The sequence below is a fragment of the Penaeus vannamei genome, chromosome 22, assembly GCF_042767895.1.
Source record: "Penaeus vannamei isolate JL-2024 chromosome 22, ASM4276789v1, whole genome shotgun sequence".
Taxonomy (NCBI): domain Eukaryota; kingdom Metazoa; phylum Arthropoda; class Malacostraca; order Decapoda; family Penaeidae; genus Penaeus; species Penaeus vannamei.
In genome coordinates this window covers 3,113,322-3,123,321 of record NC_091570.1, presented here as the reverse complement: position 1 = coordinate 3,123,321, position 10,000 = coordinate 3,113,322, and the positions used below count along the sequence as shown (strand labels likewise).

At 42.9% G+C, this 10,000-nt stretch overlaps 1 protein-coding gene across 1 annotated transcript in view; it reads left to right on the top strand.

The window, feature by feature from the left end:
• LOC113829420 (uncharacterized) overlaps positions 1-10,000 on the top strand; it is a 355,286-nt gene that overhangs the window by 58,753 nt on the left and 286,533 nt on the right. The window lies entirely within an intron of this gene.

Below are 10,000 nucleotides of genomic sequence, written 5' to 3'. Positions count from 1 at the left end.
GTACGACTACATTTCTGTTACTGGATGGTACGACTACATTTCTGTTACTGGATGGTACGACTGCATTTCTGCTGTTGGATGATGTAATTACCTCTCTGTGTTGACTACCTCTCTGTTGTTGGATGAGACGACCTCTATTTTGGTAGATTTTACGACTACCTCTCTGTTGGTGGATGATGTAACTACCTCTTTGTTGTTGAACGTAACGACCCTTCTGTAGGTTAGATGTGGCACGACTACTTCTCTACCATTCATGATGACGAGCACTACTCTGTTGTCGGATGATACGACCACCACTCGTGACCACCTCTCTTGGTATTAGATTGGTCTGCCTTTTCTTTGCACGGTACGACCTTTCCCTTCCTTTACGGGGTGTGATGCTCCGCCATTTTTCTCCCACTCTATGATGCCATCACACCTCGTCTCACAGTGGAAGATACTACGAGATATATATCCCTGTTACGACTTTCCTCTTTGGCTTGGAAATACGACCATTTTTCTTTCTGCGTTTGGTACCTTCCTTTCGCCAGAGCGTATTGATACCACCGTTCCGACTTGTCTCTCGCTGGCTGATCAAAGGACGTAATCTGTGTCACGTTTCCCCTTCTTTACCTCAATTTACGACTCGCACCTCTTTCTTTAAGAGAGAAGTACGACTGCTTCTTTATCATGTTCTTTATTGTATATTTCATTAATTGTATTTTCTATTATGCGATTATGTATTGGCTCTCGTGATTAGATATTTCACGGATTGCTGTAACCTTTTCATTTTCGTGTCAATTTCTGTACTATACGGTGATATAGTGTTTAGAATATAGTACAGTGCGACCAGTCTCCTTATTATTTTTTATTTTATCTATTTATTTCTCTCCTCGTTATTATGATTATGATCATATTATTATTATTATATTATTATATATTATTATGATCATTATTATGATCACATTTCTCTCCTCGTTATTATGAATATATATATATTTTTGTTGATATGACCATTCTGTTTGTATTGATGACGAGAATGTAGCTTAATTGACCGAGTAATAGACCCAATTTGCTTTAGAAATTTCCCGTAGTAAATTACTTTTGTTATCTCATTCAGCTGTTTATCTTTGTAGTGTGTGTTACATTTACATCTCTAGTTTCCATCTATGTATGTGTGTATGTGTGTATGTAAGCATGGATGTGTGTCTATCAGTCTACTTATTTGTTTCTGTACGCGTACACACACACAGACACATACACACGCATACACACAGAGACTCACTCACTCACTTACACAGCCACACACACACACACACTCACACAGCCACGCACACGCGCGCACACACACACACGCACACACACACACACACACACACACACACACACACACACACACACACACACACACACACACACACACACACACACACACACACACACACACACACACGAACACAGAATATGATAATAAGAAACATAAACGAAAAAAAAAGTACTTTCCATCATTATCATAATCGCATCTGCCATTATTAACCCTGTTACTCTGTTTCTCCTATCTCTTTCCCTTTAATTTCGCTCCAATGAAACTTTCGGTGTTCAGGTAAGGATAGAGGGGGAAGGGGGGATGGGGGGGAGAGGGTGGGGGAGGTGATTAGATTAGTCTTATCATAACGTATCATTTTCCTCTCCTACTACTTATGTGTTGCTTTAGTATTTTTCTCTCTTTTCTTTCTTTTTGTCGCTGTTTGTTTGTTTCTCTCTTTTGTCCCCCTCTCTGTTTGTATGATTTTTTTTCTTTTTTTCTGACTCTCTCTCTCTCTTTCTTTCTTTCTTTCTTTCTTTCTTTCTTTCTCCTCCTTCTTTTTCTTTTTTTCTTCTTCTCCTCCTCCTCCTCCTCTCCCTCCCTCTTTCCTTCCTTCCGCCTTCGTACATTTTCCTTGCCATCCCCCCTCCTTCCTCTCCGTTTACCTTCTTCCCTCCCGTTTACCCCCCCTCCCTCCCTCCTTTTCCCGGCTTCCTCCTGCCTTTCCTGTCTCCCCTTCCCCCTTCACCTCCCCCTCTCCCCCCTTCCCCTCTCCCACCTCCCCTCCATCTCTCCCCTCTCCCCCTCTTTCCACCTCCCTCCCCTTCCCCATCTCCCCTCCCCCCCCCCCTCTTTCGACCCAAACGCACTTCCTTCCCTTGTGTGACCTCGGTCGAGTCAAATATCTTACCCATAATCATGTCGTGCCTAAGGGTCATGACCTCACTTCCTCCTCCTTCTTCCCTCCTCCCCATTTACTCCATTTACCCTTCTCTCCTGCTTCCTTCTTCTCCTTCTTTTGGCCTTCCCTTCCTTTCTTTTTTCCTCGTCTCTACGTCTAACGTCTCCACCTCCTCCTCCTGCTTCCCTCCCTTCCCCCTTCCTCTACCCTCCCTCCGCTTCCTCCTCCCTTCCCATCCCCCTTCCTCTTCCCTCCCTACCCTCCCTCCCTCCTTCTTCCCTCCCTCCTCCATCCCTCCCTACCCTCCTCCTTCCCTCCCTCCTCCTTCCCTTCCTCCCCCCTTCCTCTACCCTCCTTCCCTACCCTCCTTCCCACCCCTTCCCCCTCCCTCCTTCCCTCCCTCCTTCCCCTCCTCCCTCCCTCCCCTCCTCCCTCCCTCCTTCCCTCTTTCCCACCCTCCTTCCCACCTTCCCTCCCCCTTCCCTACCCCTACCCTCCTCCATCCCTCCCCATCCTCCCTACCCTCCCCCCTCCTTCCCTTCCCTTCCCTCCTCCCTCCGGCCAAGTACCCCCCAGCCAAGGAAGGACAAAGTGACGGCGGGTTATAAGGAAGGTGCAGCGTGTCCGACCCATTATCCCCGGATGCTGTGATGAGATTGTGGCGATTATCTCGCTCCCTCCTCCTCCTGCTGCTGCTGCTGCTCCTCGTTCGCTCTTTTGTCTGCTCCTTTCATCCTCTTTCGCTCTTTTGTCTGCTCTTTTCTTCCTCTTCTTCTTTCGGTTTTTATTTCTTTTCTTCCTCTTCTTCTTTCGGTCTTGTTTCTCTTTCGCTCTGTTGTCTGCTCTTTTCTTCCTCTTCTGCTTCTCGTTCGCTCTTTTGTCTGCTCCTTTCATCCTCTTTCGCTCTTTTGTCTGCTCCTTTCATCCTCTTTCGCTCTTTTGTCTGCTCCTTTCACCCTCTTCTGCTTCTTTCTTCTTCTTTGCTTCTCTTTTGATCTTTTGTGTTTTCTCTTTTCCCTCTTCTGCTTCTCTTTCGTTCCTTTTGTCTTCTCCTTTCTTCCTCTTTCGCTCTTTTGTCTGCTCCTTTCACCCTCTTCTGCTTCTTTCTTCTTCTTTGCTTCTCTTTTGATCTTTTGTGTTTTCTCTTTTCCCTCTTCTGCTTCTCTTTCGTTCCTTTTGTCTTCTCCTTTCTTCCTCTTTCGCTCTTTTGTCTGCTCTTTACTTCCTCTTCTGTTTCTCTTTCGGTATTTTTTTCTTTTTGCTTCTTCCTTCTTCTGTTTCTCTTTCGGTCTTTTTTATTTTTTATTTTTCCTCCTCTGCTTCTCTTTTCCTCTTTTGTCTTCTCTTTTCTTCATCTTCTGCTTCTCTTTCGTTCTTTATTTCTTTTTTCTTCTTCCTCTTCTGTTTCTCTTTCGGTCTTTATTTTTTTTCTTCCTCCTTTTGTTTCTCTTTCGCTCTGTTGTCTTCTTTTTCTTCCTGTTCTGTTTGTTTTTCGGTCTTTTTTTGTTTTCGCTTCTTCCTCTTCTGTTTCTCTTTCGTTCTTTATTTCTTTTTTTTCTTCCTCCTTCTGCATCTCTTTGGGTTTTTTCATCCCTTTCTGTTTCTCTTTTGGTCTTTTTTATTTTCTCTGCTTCCTCTTCTGCTTCTCTTCCGCTCTTTTTTCTTTTCTATTCTTCCGCTTCTGCTTCCTTTATTATTATTTTTTTTATCTTTCCCCTCTTCCTCTTATCGTTTCTTTCGTTCTTTTCTTTCCTCTCTTCCTCTTCGTTTCTCTTTCGTACTTTTCTTTCCCCTCTTCCTCTTTGTTTTCTTTTTCCTCTCTCTCCTCTCGGTTCCCCTTCAATTCTTATTTATTTTACTTCTCTCTTTCTTTGTTTCTTTCCCCTCTCTCCTTCTCCCTCCTCCTCCTCCTCCATCCTTTCTTTCTCCTTACTCCACCCCGTCTCTCTCCCTACTCCTTCCTCCCTTCTTTATCCCTCCGTTCTCCCTTTCTCCTTCAATTCTCTTCCATTTTCTCCCCACCCATTCGTACAGAAATCGTTCCTTCTTTTCTCGAGGGTAGATAAGAAGTAGATGGCAGGGACAGAAGAAGCGAAAAGAAGAGAAGAAAAGAAAGTATAGAGAGTGGAAAAGAGAGGAGAAAGAGAAAAACGGAGGGAATAAGAGGAGGAGAAAGAAAGAAAAAAGAAGGAAAAATGAAAAAGAAAAGAAAAAAACGAAAAGAGAAAAAACTGAGAAAAGGAGAAAAGAAAAGAAAGATAAGTGGAAAAAAGAAGAGAGAGAGCAGACTTGAGAAGAAGAAAAAGTCAGAAAGGGTGAATAAAGAGCAGCGAATAACACAAAGAGGAAGGAAAGAAAGGAGAAGAGAGAACAGAGAATAAAACAAAGAGGAAGGAAAGAAAGGAGAAGAAAGAACAGCGAATAACACAAAGAAGAGGAGAAAGAAAGGAGAAGAGAGAACAGCGAATAACACAGAGGAGGAGAGAGAAAGGAGAAGAAAGAACAGAGAATAACACAAAGAGGAGGAAGAAAGGAGAAGAAAGAACGGAGAATAACACAAAGAGGAAGGAATGAAAGGAAAAGAAAGAACAGCGAATAACACAAAAAGGAGGAGAAAGAAGGAGAGGAGAAGAAATAACAGAGAATAACACAAAGAGGAGAAGAAAGAACAGAGAATAACACAAAAAGGAGGAGAAAGAACAGAGAATAACACAAAGAGTTGAGAAAGAAGAGAGAATAACACAAAAAGGAGAGAAAGAAAGGGGAATAACACAAAGAAGAGAAGAGAGAACAGATAATAACACAAAAAGGAGGAGAAAGAAGGAGAGGAGAAGAAAGAACAGCGAATAACACAAAGAAAGGAGAAGAAAGAACAGAGAATAACACACAAAGGAGGAGAAAGAAGGAGAGGAGAAGAAAGAACGGCCAACTATTTTGATGATGTATCCTATTTTTTCCTCCTAAAGTGACGTGTGTATTAGTAAATCCAATTTTCTCACGAAGAGGACGAGGTAAAAATGGAATTATAGGAGGAGGCGGATAAACTAGGGAAGAGAAGGGCCCAGAGGAAGGAGAAGGAGAGGATAAAAGTGGGAGGAGGAGGAGGAGGAGGAGGAGGATAAACAAGGAGAAGGCAGAAACAGGAGACAAAAAAATAATAAATAAAAATAGATAATGAATAGATAGATAAATAAGAATAGATAATTAAGTAAATAAATACATAAATAGATAAATGAAGGGAGGGAGAGGAAAATGGGAAATAAAAAAACGAGACAAAGAGATGAGATCCACAAGGGAGAAAATGGAAAGGGGAAAAGAGAAGGAAAAGAGAATTGTAGGAGAAAGATAAACAATAGCAAGACAAAGACGAAAAGGAGAAGGGAACGGGAAAGGGAGAAGTAAAAGGAGAAAGTAGAATAACAGGAGGACGCGGATAAACAGGGGGAACGCAAGGGGTGCAATAAAAGAAGAGATAGAGAAGGATGGAATGAAAAAAAGATGTAAAAAAGTAAAAAAAAAAAAAAATGTAAAGGAGATGGAAAGGGAAGTATAAAATAAGAGAGAAAAAAGGAGAATATAAAGGAAAAGTGTAAATTCTAGGACAAAGAAGAAGACGAAGATTGTGAAAAGAAGAAGAGGAAAGTCGAAGATAAAGAAGTAGATATAGCATAGAGGAGAAAAAAATGTGATGATTATAAAACGGATGAAATACGACAGATAATAAGACAAATGCAAACATGAGGAATTGAGAAAATGAAGCGAAAAATATAATATATTTTCCTTTGTCTTCTTAGTCATCATTAAAGTACTTATGAATAGACTAAAAATGTCAGTAAAAATAATAAAGACCTCCATAATGATAATAATGATAGCAATAACATCCATAAAATGATTATAAAAAAATATGATAATAGAAGAATAAAAAAAGTAAAGATAAGAATAAGAATAAGACAAAAACACACCAACGAATAAACGAAGACACAAACACAGACAAAACGAAAACGCAGAAGAAACTGAAATATAGGAGAGAGAGAGAAAGGGAGAGAGAAAGAGAGAGAGAGAGAAAGAGAGAGAGAGAGAGAGAGAGAACGAGAAAGAGAAAGAGAAAGAGAACGAGAAAAAGAAAGAAAGAAAGAGCGAAAAAGAAAGAGCAAGAAAAAGAGACAAAAAAAAGAGAAAAAGAGAGCGAGAGAGAGAGAGGATCCCCCCTTCCTTATTAGGTAAACAAAAGACCGTATTTATTATGATGGGAAGTTGGTGCACAGCGTCTATGGCTCTCGTAAATGGAACAAGAGACGGGGTAAATGTACCTACTTGCGTGCGTAAGGGTGAAAATGCCGTGCTGTAATTATTGGGAAAAGGAGGTGAGGTGTCTTGCATTAGGTGCCGTTAAGAGGTGTTGAAGAGGGTGTTGAGGTGAGGGTTAAGTTGGGGTTGGAAGTGAGGGTTAAGTTGGGGTTGGAAGTGAGGGTTAAGTTGGGGTTGAGGTGAGGGTGGGATGATGTTGAGGTGAGGGGTAAGTTGGGGTTGGAAGTGAGGGTTAAGTTGGGGTGAGGTGAGGGTTAAGTTGGGGTTGAGGTGAGGGTTAAGTTGGGGTTGAGGTGAGGGTGAAAATGAGGTTGAGATGAGGGTTAAGTTTGTGTTGAGGTGAGGGGGAAAATGAGGTTGAGGTGAGGGTTAAGTTTGTGTTGAGGTGAGGGTGAAAATGTGGTTGAGATGAGGGTTAAGTTGGGGTTGAGGTGAGGGTTAAGTTGGGGTTGAGGTGAGGGTTAAGTTGGTGTTGATATGAGGGTTAAATTGGGGTTGAGATGAGGGTAAAAATGTGGTTGAGGTGAGGGTTGAATTGGGGTTGAGGTGAGGGTTAAATTGGTGTTGAGGTGAGGGTTAAGTTGGGGTTGAGGTGAGGATGAGAATGAGGTTGAGATGAGGGTTAAGTTTGTGTTGAGGTGAGGGGGAAAATGAGGTTGAGGTGAGGGTTAAGTTTGTGTTGAGGTGAGGGTGAAAATGTGGTTGAGATGAGGGTTAAGTTGGGGTTGAGGTGAGGGTTAAGTTGGGGTTGAGGTGAGGGTTAAGTTGGTGTTGATATGAGGGTTAAATTGGGGTTGAGATGAGGGTAAAAATGTGGTTGAGGTGAGGGTTGAATTGGGGTTGAGGTGAGGGTTAAATTGGTGTTGAGGTGAGGGTAAAAATGCGGTTGAGGTGACGGTGAAAATGTGGTTGAGGTGAGGGTTAAATTGGGGTTATGTTAAGGGCAAAATGGTGTGGGGTGAGGTGAAGGTATAATGGGGTTGAGATGAGGGGTAAATTGGGTTTGAGGTGCCGGTTGTTGAAGTGAGGGTAAGAATGGGGTTGAGATGAGGGTAGCCTCTTGACGAGAGAGAGAAAGAAAGAGGAAGAGAAAGAAAGAGGAAGAGAAATAAAGAGGAAGAGAAATAAAGAGGAAGAGAAAGGAAGAGAAAGAAAGAGGAAGAGAGAGAGAGAGGAAGAGAGAGAGAGAAAGAAAGAGGAAGAGAAAGAAAGAGGAAGAGAAAGAAAGAGGAAGAGAAAGAAAGAGGAAGAGAAAGAAAGAGAAGAAAGAGAGACACAGAGAGAGAGAGAGAGAGAGACCTAGAGACAGACAGGGAGAGAAAGTGAGAGAGAAAGAGAAAGAGAGAGAGACCTAGAGACAGAGACAGAGAGAGAAAGGGAGAGCAAAACCCAGAGACAGATATACTAACAGACACAGAGAGACAGCCAGACAGACATAGTCATAGACAGACAGACAGATAGACATATAACCAGGAATAAAAAAAAAAAAAAAGAGAGAAGGCAAGAATTCTATCCCCCAAACACCCCCATCCCCCACCCTCCCCACCGCCGAGACACCGAGAAGAATACCCTCCCACCCCCTCATCCCCTCCAGTCACTACCCCCTACCCCCTACCACTCGCCCCCCCTCATCCCCTCCAGTCACTACCCCCTACCCCCTACCACTCCCCCCCCTCATCCTCCAGTCACTACCCACCCCGACCCCCCACCCCCACCCCCTACCACCCATCCCCACCCCAACCCCCACTCCCTACCACCCATCCCCACCCCAACCCCCACCCCCTACCACCCGCCCCCACCCCCAGCCCACCATCTTCTCCTCTCCTTCAACAGTAATCATATTCTGTCCCTCTCTTTCTTCCACCTATCCTTGCGTTTTTCGTGGAAGGGAAAAATAGAGAGAGGGAAAGAGAGAAAGTGTGATAGATAGATAAATAAATAGATAAATAGATAGATGAATAGATAGAGAATCATCTGAATCATCTCCCTCTTCCTATTTCTCTTCCTCTCCTCCTCCTCCTCCTCTCCCACTTCCCTCTTCTTCATTTTCTTCCTCTCCTCCTCCTCTCCCACTTCCTTCTTCTTCATTTTCTTCCTCTCCTCCTCGTCTCCCACTTCCCTCTTCTTCATTTTCTTCCTCTCCTCATCCTCTCCCACTTCCCTCTTCTTCATTTTCTTCCTCTCCTCCTCCTCTCCCACTTCCCTCTTCTTCATTTTCTTCCTCTCCTCCTCCTCTCCCACCTCCCTCTTCTTCATTTTCTTCCTCTCCTCCTCCTCTCCCACGTCCCTCTTCTTCATTTTCTTCCTCTCCTCCTCCTCTCCCACTTCCCTCTTTTCTTCCACTTCCCTCTCTTCTTCCACCTTCCCTTTTCCTCCATAAACGAATAATAACCAACCCTTTCACATTAAAGTTACGAGGTTCACGTCTGTTCGTTTTCATGAATCAAACTCGCTTTATTTATTGGCCATTAAACCAGCATTTATTTTGCCGTAATACAGCGAAGTCGTATTAAAGAGATGGCTGAACGAGCTTGCAAAATTCACACAGAAACGGTTGCTATTTTTTTTTTCTTCTTCCATTTAAGGGAAACGCTTTTTCGATTTTTTTTTTTAATTTTCATGTTAATTTCGGGTTTTGTTTATTCAGTATAATTGTCATTGTTGTTTATTGATTTCTTTGTTTTGTAATTTTATTCTATAGGAGGGGGGATTGTTTTCATATTGTAAATTATATTGCACGAAATTGCTCTCTCTCTCTCTCTCTCTCTCTCTCTCTCTCTCTCTCTCTCTCTCTCTCTCTCTCTCTCTCTCTCTCTCTCTCTCTCTCTCTCTCTCTCTCTCTCTCTCTCTCTCTCTGTGTGTGTGTGTGTGTGTGTGTGTGTGTGTGTGTGTGTGTGTGTGTGTGTGTATCTATCTATATCTCTTTTTTATATATCTATCTCTCTCTCTCTTTGCCTATATATATCTATATTTTTCTGTGTGTATGTGTGTGTCTTTTGAAAATTTCGCTCGTCATGTCTCACCTATATATCTTTCATTTTTCCTTTGCCATTTTCTTCAGTGTCCCCTCTATCTCCCCTCCTTCACTTCATTAATCTTCCCGGTCTTTTATTTTCCTTTTTTTAATGTATTTCTCGCTTATTTCTCTTTCTGTGTCCTTCTACTTCTCGTCTTTGTCTCTCTCTATCCTTCCTGCTCCCTCCATTCTCTTTCTCTTTCTCTGTCTCTCTCTCTCTCTCTCTCTCTCTCTCTCTCTCTCTCTCTCTCTCTCTCTCTCTCTCTCTCTCTCTCTCTCTCTCTCTCTCTCTCTCTCTCTCTCCTTCCCTCCCATCACTTCCTTTGGCCCTTCCATCTTTATTCCCTCCTCCCTCTGTTATTCAAGCCCACCCTTCTCTTCCAGCGCGCTCTCTCCCCTTCTCTCATTCGTCTCTTTCCCTCACTTTCTCCCCTTCTCTCGCATACATTCTTCTCCCCTCTCCACACTCTCCCCTTCCCAAGCACGTTCC